The sequence below is a fragment of the Ranitomeya imitator genome, chromosome 10 (genome assembly GCF_032444005.1).
Source record: "Ranitomeya imitator isolate aRanImi1 chromosome 10, aRanImi1.pri, whole genome shotgun sequence".
NCBI classification, from domain to species: domain Eukaryota; kingdom Metazoa; phylum Chordata; class Amphibia; order Anura; family Dendrobatidae; genus Ranitomeya; species Ranitomeya imitator.
Window position 1 is genome coordinate 72,003,798 of NC_091291.1, and position 14,850 is coordinate 72,018,647.

At 45.0% G+C, this 14,850-nt stretch overlaps 1 protein-coding gene across 14 annotated transcripts in view; it reads right to left on the reverse strand.

The window, feature by feature from the left end:
- PHLDB1 (pleckstrin homology like domain family B member 1) overlaps positions 1 to 14,850 on the reverse strand; it is a 283,627-nt gene that overhangs the window by 91,224 nt on the left and 177,553 nt on the right. The gene's annotated exons all lie outside the window — the stretch shown is intronic.

The following is a 14,850-nucleotide window of genomic DNA, read 5'->3' on the forward strand; positions in this document are numbered from 1 at the left end:
ATAAGATTACACAGGGTGACTTTAGTATTAGCTAAGAGGCCCTTTATTATAATGCATCTGCCTTCTGAGTCTGATAGACAGTCATTTAGTACAAAAGGTACATTCTTTTTTATAGCAATGCTCACTCTTCTGGACGCCGCCGAACCACCTGTACTATGGTACCAGGTCGGGTAACGAGATCTGGACATATCTGGGACTCTTCCCGTTTTAAAATGTGTTTCTTGTAGGAAAACTATATTAGACTTTTTTGAATGTAAAAGGTTCATTACCTGGCTCCTCTTACATGGGGAGCGCAAGCCCTTTACGTTGTATGAGGCCACTACTATAGTGGCTGAGTCGATATTATCACCCATATTGTAATAGAGGGAGAAAAAAGGGGTCGTATGCGTGCTCCATGCCAACAAACTATTAGGGGTAACAGAAACCCTGAAAACTACTGAAATAAAACAACTTATATATACCAGGAACAGATTACCCGTCTGCAGCAGAGGTAGGGGGTCGAACGTTCCTCCCATAGCAGACAGGAAATTACATTACAAATACACGAGTGGTAAATTTTAGCTTACAGAATAGGCAAGGTAGACCAATAACACGTAAGCAAATGGCTAATGTGCCAAGTCAAAATGGTTCAAGACATATCAAAGTTGGATGGGATCTCAAGGATCCATAAGCAGTGAAATACGGCTAGAAGAGATGAAAAAAGGCTCAGGTGGGTAGTTTCTTCTTCACACCAGATCTTCCTTGTTTGGGGGACGTGTGTCTCTTTACTGAAGACCAGTCTCCCTGTCCTCCAGCATATAGGCATTGATAGGGGGAGGCGTGTGAAGATCCATGTCTAAAGGTAGCCATGAAGGGATGTCAATAGGGGTGATGTCAAAGGTGTCCCATAACTTGGATAAATCTTTGGGGTTCTTTACAGTTACTTGTTTGCCCTCTCCATATATTGATAATCCAAATGGGAATAGCCATTTATAAAAGGACTTTGTGTGAGCGTAATACCTCTAAGAGGGGTCTTAGGACTCTTCTTTTTGCAAGGGTCGATGGTGCAATGTCATGATATAGTTGGATAGAAGTTCCGTCGTAGGAAAGATTTTTAACATCTCTTGAGGCAGACAAAATAGCATTGGTGTCTAAGTAACTCAATAAGCCGCAGATAACATCCCTTGGGGGTTCAGAAGACTTCGGTTTGGGTCTGAGTGACCTGTGAACTCTTTCTATTACAATTTGGTCGCATTTTTCTTGTGGGATTAGAAGGGCAAAGATCTCCATCATCGATTTTTCTAATATTTCTGTAGAGACACTTTCGGGCAGCCCTTTTATTCTTATGTTTTTCCTGTGACTTCGATTTTTCTGATCTTCCAAGGCAAGAAAAGAGTTGTTTAGCTGTGCTCTGTGAAAGTCCAGATGATCTCTCATATTGTTAGAGTGACTAATGAGAGAGGTCTGGGATGATTCCAAGGATTTCACTCTATTGCCTATATGTAATAAGTCTGATCTCATACCAGATATCATCTCAGTGACCAAAGGTTTTATGGCTTGAGCTAGTAATTTTTTGAAAAATGATCTAGATAGATTCCCTGAGTCCGATTGGGCAATGTCACTGCTCGAAGATTCATCTCTTGATTCGGATTCCTCGACATGGTCTTCTGTGGTAGTATTTGAGTGAGGTTTTTTAGGTGTAGACCTAGCTGATGCTGATTTATGTTTCAGAAATTTTTCCATCTCACGCTGTTTGCCTTGATATACGCCTGTAGCTAAGGTTTTAGCACGCTCTATTAGATTTGACCATCCTTTTATGATTTTAGCGTGCGTTTGAGTCACCACTCGTGCATTCGGGAAAAGTCTATTAATGCATGTTCACATTAAAGAATAACCCCATGCGGCCTTGAAGATGGTGAGCTGACATATGTGTATATCCGAGAGGATAGGGCGGTATTGCCGCTATAATGCGATGCGCTAGATAAGATGTCTTCCTCCCCTGTGGCACAAGTCCAGACAGGCCACAGCGCCCCAAAGAGGGGAAAGAAGCACCCTCAAACCAGAGGTCACACTCGTGTCAAGCAAGCGCCTTGCTCAGTGGCTTCTCTACTCGCCGTCCCTCCACTTCTCCTCTAAGTCCAGCTCTCTGTATGGGGCTTTCAGCAGCTCTCACTGGGGTCAAAAGAGTGATTTTCGCTGGCTGGAAGCGGGAGCTGCATCGAGGCACGTCTTCCCTGTGTGAGATCCAGGCCATGCCCCCAAAGGGTTTACAATGTCTGTTCAAGTGTAAACCTACAAATGTAGATAGAGCACAGCTGGAGAGCAATAATGGATTCATATCACTGGGGGTCCCACCAGGAAGACCCTCCTAATAACCCGGGATAACACTGCATGAGCACAGAAGAGACTGTCGCCTCTGTAGCAGACTTATAAAGCTACGTGGGAGCAATGAGGCCCTCGATACAAGAACGTCTTGTGTTTGGGAACCATCTGAATGGTACGTTTGTGATACCTTATGGCACAATGTATTATAAATATATTATAAATATTATATTAAAGCCTATGTCCAGATTGCAATCATTTTAATGTACATGGGGGAAATAAGAATTTGATACACTGATGATTTTGAAAGTTTCCCCACCTACAAAAAAATGGAGAGGTCTGTAATTTTTATCATAGGTACACTTCAACTGTGACAGACAGAATCTATAACAATGAAAATCACATTGTATGATTTTTAAATAATTAAATTGCATTTTAATGCATTAAATAAGTATCTGATATAACAGAAAAACAGAACTTAATATTTGGTACATGTGCAAATTGCCTCTTCTGAGAAAATGAGGACTTAAACTCTATAGCGCCACCTGTTGGAAGTAGCGATCCTACAAGTCACAATCAACCCTTTAACGAGTCGTGCAATATGACTTAGGATAAAAGCCAAATCAGTATCTCAATTCGCAGACACGGTGTTTCGGGCTGTTGGCCCTCGTCAGTGCGAAGAATGAGAACTAATTTGGCTAGGTGAGAGGCTCTGGACTGGGGTCTAAGGGGTATCGTTTCTCCTTATGGAGAGTAACATATCATCTCTGGCTTGTCAAGGTAAGGAGACTTATTCGCCGTGCAATGCTCCTCTGGGAAATATAATATGCAAATTGCCTCTTCTGAGAAAAAGAGGACTTAAACTCTATAGCGTTGGAAGTAGCGATCCTACAAGTAACAATCAACCCAGGACCGAGCATTGAGGGAAACCAGCAGGGAGAAGGCAAAATGAGGAGTATAGTGAGAGTGGGAGACAATAAATATCTGGCTGGTGACATCAGTATAACTGCGCCAACCTGACACTGTCTGTAGGTCACTGTGCACAATCCTGCTGACAGGTTCCCTTTAACAGCGCGCCAACATGGGGATGCGCCATTCTATTCAACTATCAGAACGCCGATGTGGTGTTATGACAGCAGAGGATCTGTTGAAGACAGCCTGTGGTAACTTCAAATAACCTTACTTTTCCCCAATTAAAAAGAAAGTTACTTTAACAATAAAAAATATACATATATTGCACCACCGCATCTAGAAAAGTCTGATTTATCAAAATGTAAAAGTAATTAACCGAATCAGTAAACTCCAAAAACAAAATACTTCAACAAACCAAAATTGCATTCTTATTCTTTGGTTGCAGCAATAACGCAATACTGTAAGAAGAAATCAAAATGTAATTTCTATCCCAAAATTGTATCAATAATAACACTGTCTCGCATCGCAAGAAACAGCCCCTCACACAGCAACATTGACCAAAACATTTTCTTTACAAACTTCAGATTTTTATTTTTCCACTAAAATAATTTAAAAAAAACTAGATATGTTTAGTGTCGCTAAAATCATACTGATGAGGAGAAGCAGTGTCAGCTCATCTCTACCACACAATGTAAGCCATTACAACAGTTTCCAAAAAAAAGTTGGAATTGCGGGAGGGTTTTTGCAATTTCACCGCACTTGGAATTTTTTTCCCTTACAAAAAAGTAAAATGAATGAGTGTCATTCAAAAATACAACACATCCCACAAAAAAAAGGTATGGCTTTTAAATGAAAAGATGAAAATAAAAAACAAAAAAAGGAAATTGGTCATGTGAAAGGATTAAATGCAACATGGATGGAGAAAGTTCATTTTCTCTCCACCACCTATGCTGCGCTTCCGCACTGGATGAAACGATCACAGTGTTTAGTCAGTATTTGACCTCGGTATTTGTAAGGTAAAACCAGGAGAGGAACAATCAGAGGAAAAGTAGAATAGAAACAAGTCACCACTAATGTATTTATCACCCACTGCTGATTTTGGCTAAGGGTACCGTCACACTATACGATTTACCTACGATCACGACCAGCGATATGACCTGGCCGTGATCGTAGGTAAATCGTAGTGTGGTCGCTGGGGAGCTGTCACACAGACAGCTCTCCAGCGACCAACGATGCCGAGGTACCCGGGTAACCAGGGTAAACATCGGGTTACTAAGCGCAGGACCGCGCTTAGTAACCCGATGTTTACCCTGGTTACAAGCGTAAAACTAAAAAAAAACAAACAGCACATACTTACATTCTGGTGTCCGTCAGGTCCCTTGCCGTCTGCTTCCCGCACTGTGACTGCCAGCCGTAAAGTGAAAGTGAAAGCACGTCACCGCTGTGCTCTGCTTTCACTTTACGGCCGGCAGTCACAGTGCGGGAAGCAGACGGCAAGGGACCTGAAGGACACCAGAATGTAAGTATGTGCTGTTTGTTTTTTTTTAGTTTTACGCTTGTAACCAGGGTAAACATCGGGTTACTAAGCGCGGTCCTGTGCTTAGTAACCCGATGTTTACCCTGGTTACAAGCGAACGCATCGCTAGATCGCATCGCTAGATCGGTGTCACACACACCGATCTAGCGATGCCAGCGGGAGATCCAGCGACAAAAGAAAGTTCTAAACGATCTGCTACGACGTACGATTCTCAGCAGGATCCCTGATCGCTGCTGCGTGTCAGACACAGCGATATCGTAACGATATCGCTGGAACGTCACGAATCGTACCGTCGTAGCGATCGAAATGGCAGTGTGTGACGGTACCCTTAATGAGGTAAAATCCTGACCAAACACTGGACATGAGAACGTGGCCTGTACTGCTCCACCACACTCTCCTTAATTTCCCAGGTCAGATGCCCCAGATTAACCTTTTGCTTCATACTGTTCTTGAAACTGTATATTCACGCCCTTACAGTCTTCTACTAGAAAACATTTCCCAAGTCCGCGCCTTCTACAGCCTTGAATCAACAAAGACGTAAGTCATTTTATCAGAAGGTCTGAGGAATTCACTTGTATCAGACTCCATTCCCTCCACATTTCTTGTTAATCAACGGACCTTCCCTTTAGAAGACGCATCAGCAGGGGCGGCAGGAGACATGGGTGGCACACAAGAATGAAGCGCCAACAGGAGCCATGGAGCCACTGATGAACAATGAGGACATTTGTAACTACGTGGTGAATCTCACCAACCACGTCTCAGATGAGCACTCATGGTCGGTGCCACCTAGAGGTCTGATTTTCTGCCTACCTGAACATTTTAATCTGACCGAATGTTAAGTTGGCCTTTTTAAATACATCAGTAAAATACACTTGTTTAAATCACTGAAATCTTCTACTTACGTTACCCTTGACTGCCCCCCAGGGTGATATCCCCAGCACTATTGGCCCATTGGGCTTTTGTGTATGTGATTCCTCTAGGCATACCATAGCTGATGATACCAGGCTTCGTCTGAGTACATGATTGGGCACCGGCGTCACAAGGGACGAGTGCCGACACCTCTAATGAGTGGTCCCACTGTGAAAAATAGAAACCTTCCAAGTACCATTTTAAGGCAAACTTTGGGTTCAGTGATGCTAGCAAAAGAGAAAGCTAAAGCATCATTGCCGGATTGTCCCAGTATTGGTATTTTTTAGAATACCCCAACAACAGGGGACTGAGGCAAGTTTATATACCAGAATACCCCAACAACAGGGGACTGAGGCAAGTGTGCATACCAGAATACCCCAACAATAGGGGACTGAGGCAAGTGTGTATACCAGAATACCCCAACAACAGGGGACTGAGGCAAGTTTGTATACCAGAATACCCCAACAACAGGGGACTGAGGCAAGTTTGTATACCAGAATACCCTAACAGGGGGCTGAGGCAAGTATGTATACCAGAATACCCCAACAACAGGGGACTGAGGCAAGTTTGTATACCAGAATACCCCAACAACAGGGGATTGAGGCAAGTTTGTATACCAGAATACCCCAACAACAGGGGACTGAGGAAAGTTTGTATACCAGAATACCCCAACAACAGGGGACTGAGGCAAGTTATTGTGACGCCCAGGAGACCGGGATACCCAGCACCGGTCAATGGGGTCTGTCTCTTGAGGGGGATGTCACGGGTGGCTTGACCCGGTGCTGTAGCCTCAGGCAATGCACAGTGTAAGGGGTATCGTGAGGGGACAGGCACTTACTTGATCAGCAGCAGGTTCTCCCAGCGGTGACGATCCCGATCCTGGATAGATGGCTATTGTCCAAATGAAAGACTGAGGCACTGAAACGTTTAACCAGTTTACTTTAACATAAAAGGATTTACAACCAGTCCTGTCACCGGAGTCTGTATGGGAACTCTGAGTTACTTTGACCCTGCCGGGGTCTTCGCCTCTTATTGTGCGCAATTTCTGTGTGGCCCTGCTGCTGTATGTGAACTGGCTGCCGGCCCAATCTGTCCCCTCCGGGTCCTGGTTCGACGGGCAACCCGAGTCCTTTTATCGGCTTACCCCCTCCGGGAGTACCGCTGAACTCTGTGTCTGTTGCTGCGTCCGGCCCTAGTGAAGCTGATATCACCTCACGTTTTTCCGGTTGCTGTATTATATATAATGAATACAGCCACGGATCCGGTATCCGTCTTTGCGCCTGTTCTGGGTAGTGATTAATGCTACCCGGTTCTCACAATGTCCCTTTTCTCTGTCCCTCTTCTCCTCAGGCCGGTGATTTGGGCCTGGAAACCGTCATAGGGCTGTTAGAAATTCAGCTGTATGACCTCTCACTATCAGCTCCTTAGCCCAACTGCCATCTCTTCTCTCAGACCAGAATGGATCAAGGGGAGTCTCTGGAGCTCCCCCTTCTGGCCGGAGGTGGTAGTGCAGTCTTGCTATTTTAGTATTTGTATTTACTGTCAGTAACTATTTTTGTGGCAAATACCCCTAGGGGTGCCACATTTGTATACCAGAATACCCTAACAACAGGGGGCTGAGGCAAGTGTGTATACCAGAATACCCCAACAACAGGGGATTGAGGCAAGTTTGTATACCAGAATACCCCAACAACAGGGGACTGAGGAAAGTTTGTATACCAGAATACCCCAACAACAGGGGACTGAGGCAAGTTTGTATACCAGTATACCCCAACAACAGGGGACTGAGGCAAGTTTGTATACCAGAATACCCCAACAACAGGGGACTGAGGCAAGTTTGTATACCAGTATACCCCAACAACAGGGGACTGAGGCAAGTTTGTATACCAGAATACCCCAACAACAGGGGACTGAGGCAAGTTTGCATACCAGAATACCCCAACAACAGGGGACTGAGGCAAGTTTGCATACCAGAATACCCCAACAACAGGGGACTGAGGCAAGTTTGTATACCAGAATACCCCAACAACAGGGGATTGAGGCAAGTGTGTATACCACTATACCCCAACAACAGGGGGCTGAGGCAATCCAGAGGATTTTTATCCACACTGATAAAAGTTTAGAAAGTACAAATGTAATTTGTGAAGCTTTGGACTTTTGTCCTTATCAAGGAATATAAACACATTGTGTATAAGTGGTACCTCCAGCGGACAGGTACTGCAAGGCGTACTCCCACAGCATGTGTCTTTGCCAATTTATTCCTGGACATTTTGAAAGAAAAAAAGATTGTGTTTTCACCCATTAACCCATTCATTAAACTGATCTTATGTTATGTAGGTTACATTTTCATTGTTTGGGTGGGATCAAAAGATTAATTTTCTGCTTTTGTGAACTAATTGAATATGATAAATGGGATGATCATGCAGTTTACCCATATTTATGGGGCGAAGAATTAGAATTCCTCGACGTAAAAATTCAGGTAAAGGCAGCCATATTACACACAGTGGCTTTCAGAAAGTCCCCTGCGACAAATTCAGTGTTACGTTATCACAGTGCCCACCCCTCTCATATGGTCAGTTTCTCCATTTGAAGAAAATTAATAATAATAATAGTGAACGTTTTGTGCAGCAGGCAAACAAACCTAAAACCAGGTTTGCCACTGGACCAGGTTATCCCATCCCCCTTTTGGAAGACGCAATGGATGGAGCTAAAGTTAAAAATCAAACGGACCTTCACAGCAGCACTAACAGGGATGCAAGACAAAAACAAAATCTGCATCTTTAACTTTAAATAAGGCACATTGGCTGAACGTATAGTGCCGCCGGCACCATCTTGGAGGAGACTTTTTTTTTTTAATTAATTTACTTATAGCCTCAAATAAATCAATTTAATACACATCATGCATGCAACCAGGTTGCATAGCAGGCTAAGAGGGATGAGAGATCAGTGACCTGTCAGAAGCCATAAGGATGAAGATCTACAACCCCCGGCAAAAATTATGGAATCACCGACCTTGGAGGATGTTCATTCAGTTGTTTAATTTTGTAGAAAAAAAAAATCAGATCACAGACATGGCACAAAACTAAAGTCATTTCAAATGGCAACTTTCTGGCTTTAACCCCGTTACCCCCAAGGGTGGTTTGCACGTTATGGACCGGGCCAATTTTTACAATTCTGACCACTGTCCCTTTATGAGGTTATAACTCTGGAACGCTTCAACGGATCCCGGTGATTCTGACATTGTTTTCTCGTGACATATTGTACTTCATGATAGTGGTAAAATTTCTTTGATATTACCTGCATTTATTTGTGAAAAAAACGGAAATTTGGCGAAAATTTTGAAAATTTCGCAATTTTCCAACTTTGAATTTTTATGCAATTAAATCACAAAGATATGTCACACAAAATACTTAATAAGTAACATTTCCCACATGTCTACTTTACATCAGCACAATTTTGGAACCAACATTTTTTTTTGTTAGGGAGTTATAAGGGTTAAAAATTGACCAGCAATTTCTCATTTTTACAACACCATTTTTTTTTAGGAACCACATCTCATTTGAAGTCATTTTGAGGGGTCTATATGATAGAAAATACCCAAGTGTGACACCATTCTAAAAACTGCACCCCTCAAGGTGCTGAAAACCACATTCAAGAAGTTTATTAACCCTTCAGGTGTTTCATAGGAATTTTTGGAATGTTTAAAGAAAAATGAACATTTAACTTTTTTTCACAAAAAATTTACTTCAGCTCCAATTTGTTTTATTTTACCAAGGGTAACAGGAGAAAATGGACCCCAAACGTTGTTGTACAATTTGTCCTGAGTACGCCGATACCCCACATATGGGGGTAAACCACTGTTTGGGTGCATGACAGAGCTCGGAAGCGAAGGAGCGCAGCTTGACTTTTCAATGCAAAATTGACAGGAATTGAGATGGGACACCATGTTGCGTTTGGAGAGCCACTGATGTGCCTAAATATTGAAACCCCCCACAAGTGACACCATTTTGGAAAATAGACCCCCTAAGGAACTTATCTAGAGGTGTGGTGAGCACTTTGACCCACCAAGTGCTTCACAGAAGTTTATAATGCAGAGCCGTAAAAATAAAACAATTTATTCCCACAAAAATTATTTTTTAGCCCCCAGTTTTGTATTTTTCCAAGGGTAACAGGAGAAATTGGACCCTAAATATTGTTGTCCAATTTGTCCTGAGTACGCTGATACCCGATATGTGGGGAGGAACCACCGTTTGAGCGCATGGCAGAGCTCGGAAGGGAAGGAGCATCATTTGGAATGCAGACTTAGATGGATTGGTCTGCAGGCGTCACATTGCGTTTGCAGAGCCCCATATGCACCTAAACAGTAGAAACCCCCCACAACTGACCCCATATTGGAAACTAGACCCCCCAAGGAACTTATCTAGATGTGTTGTGAGAACTTTGAACCCCCAATTGTTTCACTACAGTTTATAACGCAGAGCCGTGAAAATAAAAAATCCTTTTTTTTCCCACAAAAATTATTTTTTAGCCCCCAGTTTTGTATTTTCCCAAGGGTAACAGGAGAAATTGGACCCCTCAAGTTGTTGTCCAATTTGTCCTGAGTACGCCGATAACCCATCATATGTTGGGGTAAACTCCTGTTTGGGCACACGGGAGAGCTTGGAAGGGAAGGAGCACTGTTTTACTTTTTCAACGCAGAATTGGCTGGAATTGAGATCGGACGCCATGTCGCGTTTGGAGAGCCCCTGATGTGCCTAAACAGTGGAAACCCCCCAATTATAACTGAAACCCTAATCCAAACACACCCCTAACCCTAATCCCAACGGTAACCCTAACCACACCTCTAACCCAGACACACCCCTAACCCTAATCCCAACCCTATTCCCAACCGTAAATGTAATCCTAACCCTAACTTTAGCCCCAACCCTAACTGTAGCCTTAACCCTAGCCCAAACCCTAACCCTAACCCTAGCGGGAAAATGGAAATAAATACATTTTTTAAATTTTTTAATTTTTCCCTAACTAAGGGGGTGATGAAGGGGGGTTTCATTTACTTTTATAGCGGGTTTTTATGATTGGCAGCCGTCACACACTAAAAGACGCTTTTTATTGCAAAAAATATTTTTTGCGTTACCACATTTTGAGAGCTATAATTTTTCCATATTTTGGTCCACAGAGTCATGTGAGGTCTTGTTTTTTGCGGGACGAGTTGACGTTTTTATTGGTAACATTTTCGGGCACGTGACATTTTTTGATCGCTTTTTATTACGATTTTTGTGAGGCAGAATTACCAAAAACCAGCTATTCATGAATTTCTTTTGGGGGAGGCGTTTATACCGTTCCGCGTTTGGTAAAATTGATAAAGCAGTTTTATTCTTCGGGTCAGTACGATTACAGCGATACCTCATTTATATCATTTTTTTATGTTTTGGTGCTTTTATACGATAAAAACTATATACTCGAGTATAAGCCGACCCGAGTATAAGCCGACCCCCCTAATTTTGCCACAAAAAACTGGGAAAACTTATTGACTCGAGTATAAGCCTAGGGTGGAAATGCAGCAACTACCGGTGAATTTCAAAAATAAAAATAGATCATTATTTCCCCATAGCTGTGCCATATAGTGCTCTACACCATTCATATTTCCCCATAGCTGTGCCCCATATAGTGCTCTGCACCGTTCACTGTGCCCCCTAGCTGTGCCATATACAGTGCTCTGCACCGTTCACTGTGCCCCATAGCTGTGCCATATACGGTGCTCTGCACCGTTCATTGTGCCCCCTAGCTGTGCCATATACGGTGCTCTGCACCGTTCACTGTGCCCCCTAGCTGTGCCTTATACGGTGCTCTGCACCGTTCATTGTGCCCCCTAGCTGTGCCATATACGGTGCTCTGCACCGTTCACTGTGCCCCCTAGCTGTGCCTTATACGGTGCTCTGCACCGTTCACTGTGCCCCATAGATGCTCCACATTAATCTGTGCTGCCGCTGATACTGCTGCAATAAAAAAAAAAAAACACATACTCACCTCCCTTGATTGCAGCTCCCGGCATCTCGTTCCGGCGCCTCCATCTTCCCGGCGTCTCTGCTCTGACTGATCAGGCAGAGGGCGCCGCGCACACTATATGCGTCATCGCGCCCTATGCCTGATCAGTCAGAGAGCGCAGACGCCGGGAAGATGGAGGCGCCGGCCGGGAAGATGGAGCGGCGCCCGGCGGCTGGAACGAGGACAGGTGAATATGCTATACTTACCTAGTCCTGGCGATCCTCGCGCTGTCCCCTCCTGTCTTCGGCACTGCAGCTTCTTTCTCTATCAGCGGTCACCGGCACCGCTGATTAGAGAAATGAATAAGCGGCTCCGCCCCTATGGGAGGTGGAGCCGCTTATTCATTTCTGTAATGAGCGGTCCCACGTGACCGCTGAAGAGAGGAAGAAGCTGCAGCGCCGAAGCCCGTGGGACGGCAGGTACAGCGCGAGGATCGCTGGGACTAGGTAAGTATACCCCAGCGCCCTCAGCCCCTCACCTGCCGACCCCACCGCTACCGTGACTCGAGTATAAGCCGAGGGGGGCACTTTCAGCCCTAAAATTTGGGCTGAAAATCTCGGCTTATACTCGAGTATATACGGTAATTTATAGAAAAAATAATTATTTTTGCATCGCTTTATTCTCAGGACTATAACTTTATTTTTTCGCTGATGATGCTGTATGGCGGCTCGTTTTTTGCGGGACAAAATGACGTTTTCAGCGGTATCATGGTTATTTATATCTGTCTTTTTGATCGCATGTTATTCCACTTTTTGTTCGGCGGTATGATAATAAAGCGTTGTTTTTTGCCTTGTTTTTTTTTTTTTTTTCTTACGGTGTTTACTGAAGGGGTTAACTAGTAGGCCAGTTTTATAGGTGGGGTCGTTACGAACGCGGCGATACTAAATATGTGTACTTTTATTGTTTTTTTTTTATTATTTAGATAAAGAAATGTATTTATGGGAATATTTTTTTTTTCATTATTTAGGAATATTTTTTTTAGTTTTTTTTTTACACATTTGGAAAAATTTTTTTTTACTTTTTTACTTTGTCCCAGGGGGGGACATTACAGATCGATGATCTGACAGTTTGCACAGCACTCGGACAGATCACCGATCTGACATGCAGCACTGCAGGCTTAACAGTGCCTGCTCTGAGCAGGCTCTGTGAAGCCACCTCCCTCCCTGCAGGACCCGGATGCCGCGGCCATCTTGGATCCGGGGCCTGCAGCGAGGAAGGAGGTAGGAGACCATCGCAGCAACGCGATCACATCGCGTTGCTGCGGGGGGCTCAGGGAAGCCCGCAGGGAGCCCCCTCCCTGCGCGATGCTTCCCTAAACCGCCTTCACATCGCGATCATGTTTGATCGCGGTGTGCCGGGGGTTAATGTGCCGGATGTCAGCTGCGATAGGCAGCTGAAACCCGGCCACGATCGGCAGCGCTCACCCCGTGAGCGCTGCCGATCGCATATGACGTACTATCCCGTCGAGGGTCAGATAGGCCCAGGGCACCTCGACGGGATAGTACGTCTAAGGTCAGAAAGGGGTTAAACATACATGATACACGATTTTCATCATTCTAATCCTGAGATTTTGAGACCTGCAGGACTAGAGAGGGTTAACCTACCCTCCCACCCCAACGTTACGGTCCTGCCTCCCCTCCATGTTACTCTCTTGCCTCCAACCCCATTACGCTCCTGCCTCCCACCCCAACATTACGCTCCTGCCTCCCACCCCAACGTTACTCTCTTGCCTCCCACCCCAACGTTACTCTCTTGCCTCCTACCCCAACGTTACGCTCCTGCCTCCCCTTCACGTTACTCTCTTGCCTCCCACCCCATTACGCTCCTGCCTCCCACCCCAACATTACTCTCTTTTCTCCCACCCCAACGTTACGCTCCTGCCTCCCACCCCAACGTTACGCTCCTGCCTCCCACCCCAACGTTACGCTCCTGCCTTCCACCCCAACGTTACGCTCCTGCCTCCCACGCCAACGTTATGCTCCTGCCTCCCACGCCAACGTTACGCTTCTGCCTCCGACCCCAACGTTACGCTCCTGCCTCCCACCCCAACGTTACGCTCCTGCCTCCCACCCCAACGTTACGCTCCTGCCTCCCACCTCAATGTTACTCTCCTGCCTCCCACCTCAACGCTACGCTCCTGCACTGCTCCCCTCCACGTTACTCTCCTGCCTCCCACCCCAATATTACGATCCTGCCTCCCCTCCACATTACTCTCTTGCCTCCCACCCCATTACGCTCCTGCCTCCCACCCCAACGTTACGCTCCTGCCTCCCCTCCACGTTACTCTCGCCTCCAACCCCAACATTATGCTCCTGCTTCCCACTTCCTACTTATAATTCCTTCAGCTACCCATTATTCACTTACATGAGTGCCCAAAATGTGTCTCCTTCATACATCTGTCACATAACCTCCTGCTACCTCCCCACATGTAATCTCCAATCCTCACAGGTCCTCCTCCTCTGCTCTCTCACAACTGTCTATAAGCGCTGTTCTGCCATGCCCCCAACTATGGAGTTTAATACCACAATCATACTCTCTCTCACCAATCTGCGAACACCTGAAAACCCACTAGAGTCTACTATTACCATCCTCTGCTGCTAGCACAGCTTCCGCCCTCGCCACTACCTCAGACCAGGAGGCTGTAGGCCCTCAGGGACAGGCTCCTCTCCCATTTTACTTCACCTCATAGACTTCTATTTGCTCGGGACCTTGTTATATACTGTTAGATGATTGTTATGGAAAGTAAAAAGTCTATTTTTGTAATATACAGAACTCTAGAATAAGGGCACAGTAATAATCATCACCATGTTCTCAGCTTCCACCTATCCTGGATAATTCTATGAGCCCATGTGTAGATTGCACTTGGGAACGCTCTGGAAAGCTACAGCCATGAACCCAAATGTACAGAAGCCTTCAAAATGTTATAAGGAGGTCAAGTTGTCCTGACTATTCGTCAACTGAAGCGCAGAGAGAACGCCGTCTCGTGCCTTCTAGTGTGTCATACAAGCAAATTACAAGAAACCATGGAAGGAATGGACAAACGAGTCTACCAGGGCAGAAAAGAGGGCACAAGGGCCTGTCATCAGGACACAACGCTTCAAATTAGTCAAATGGTTTCCTAACAAATATGGAATGGTCTGCAAATA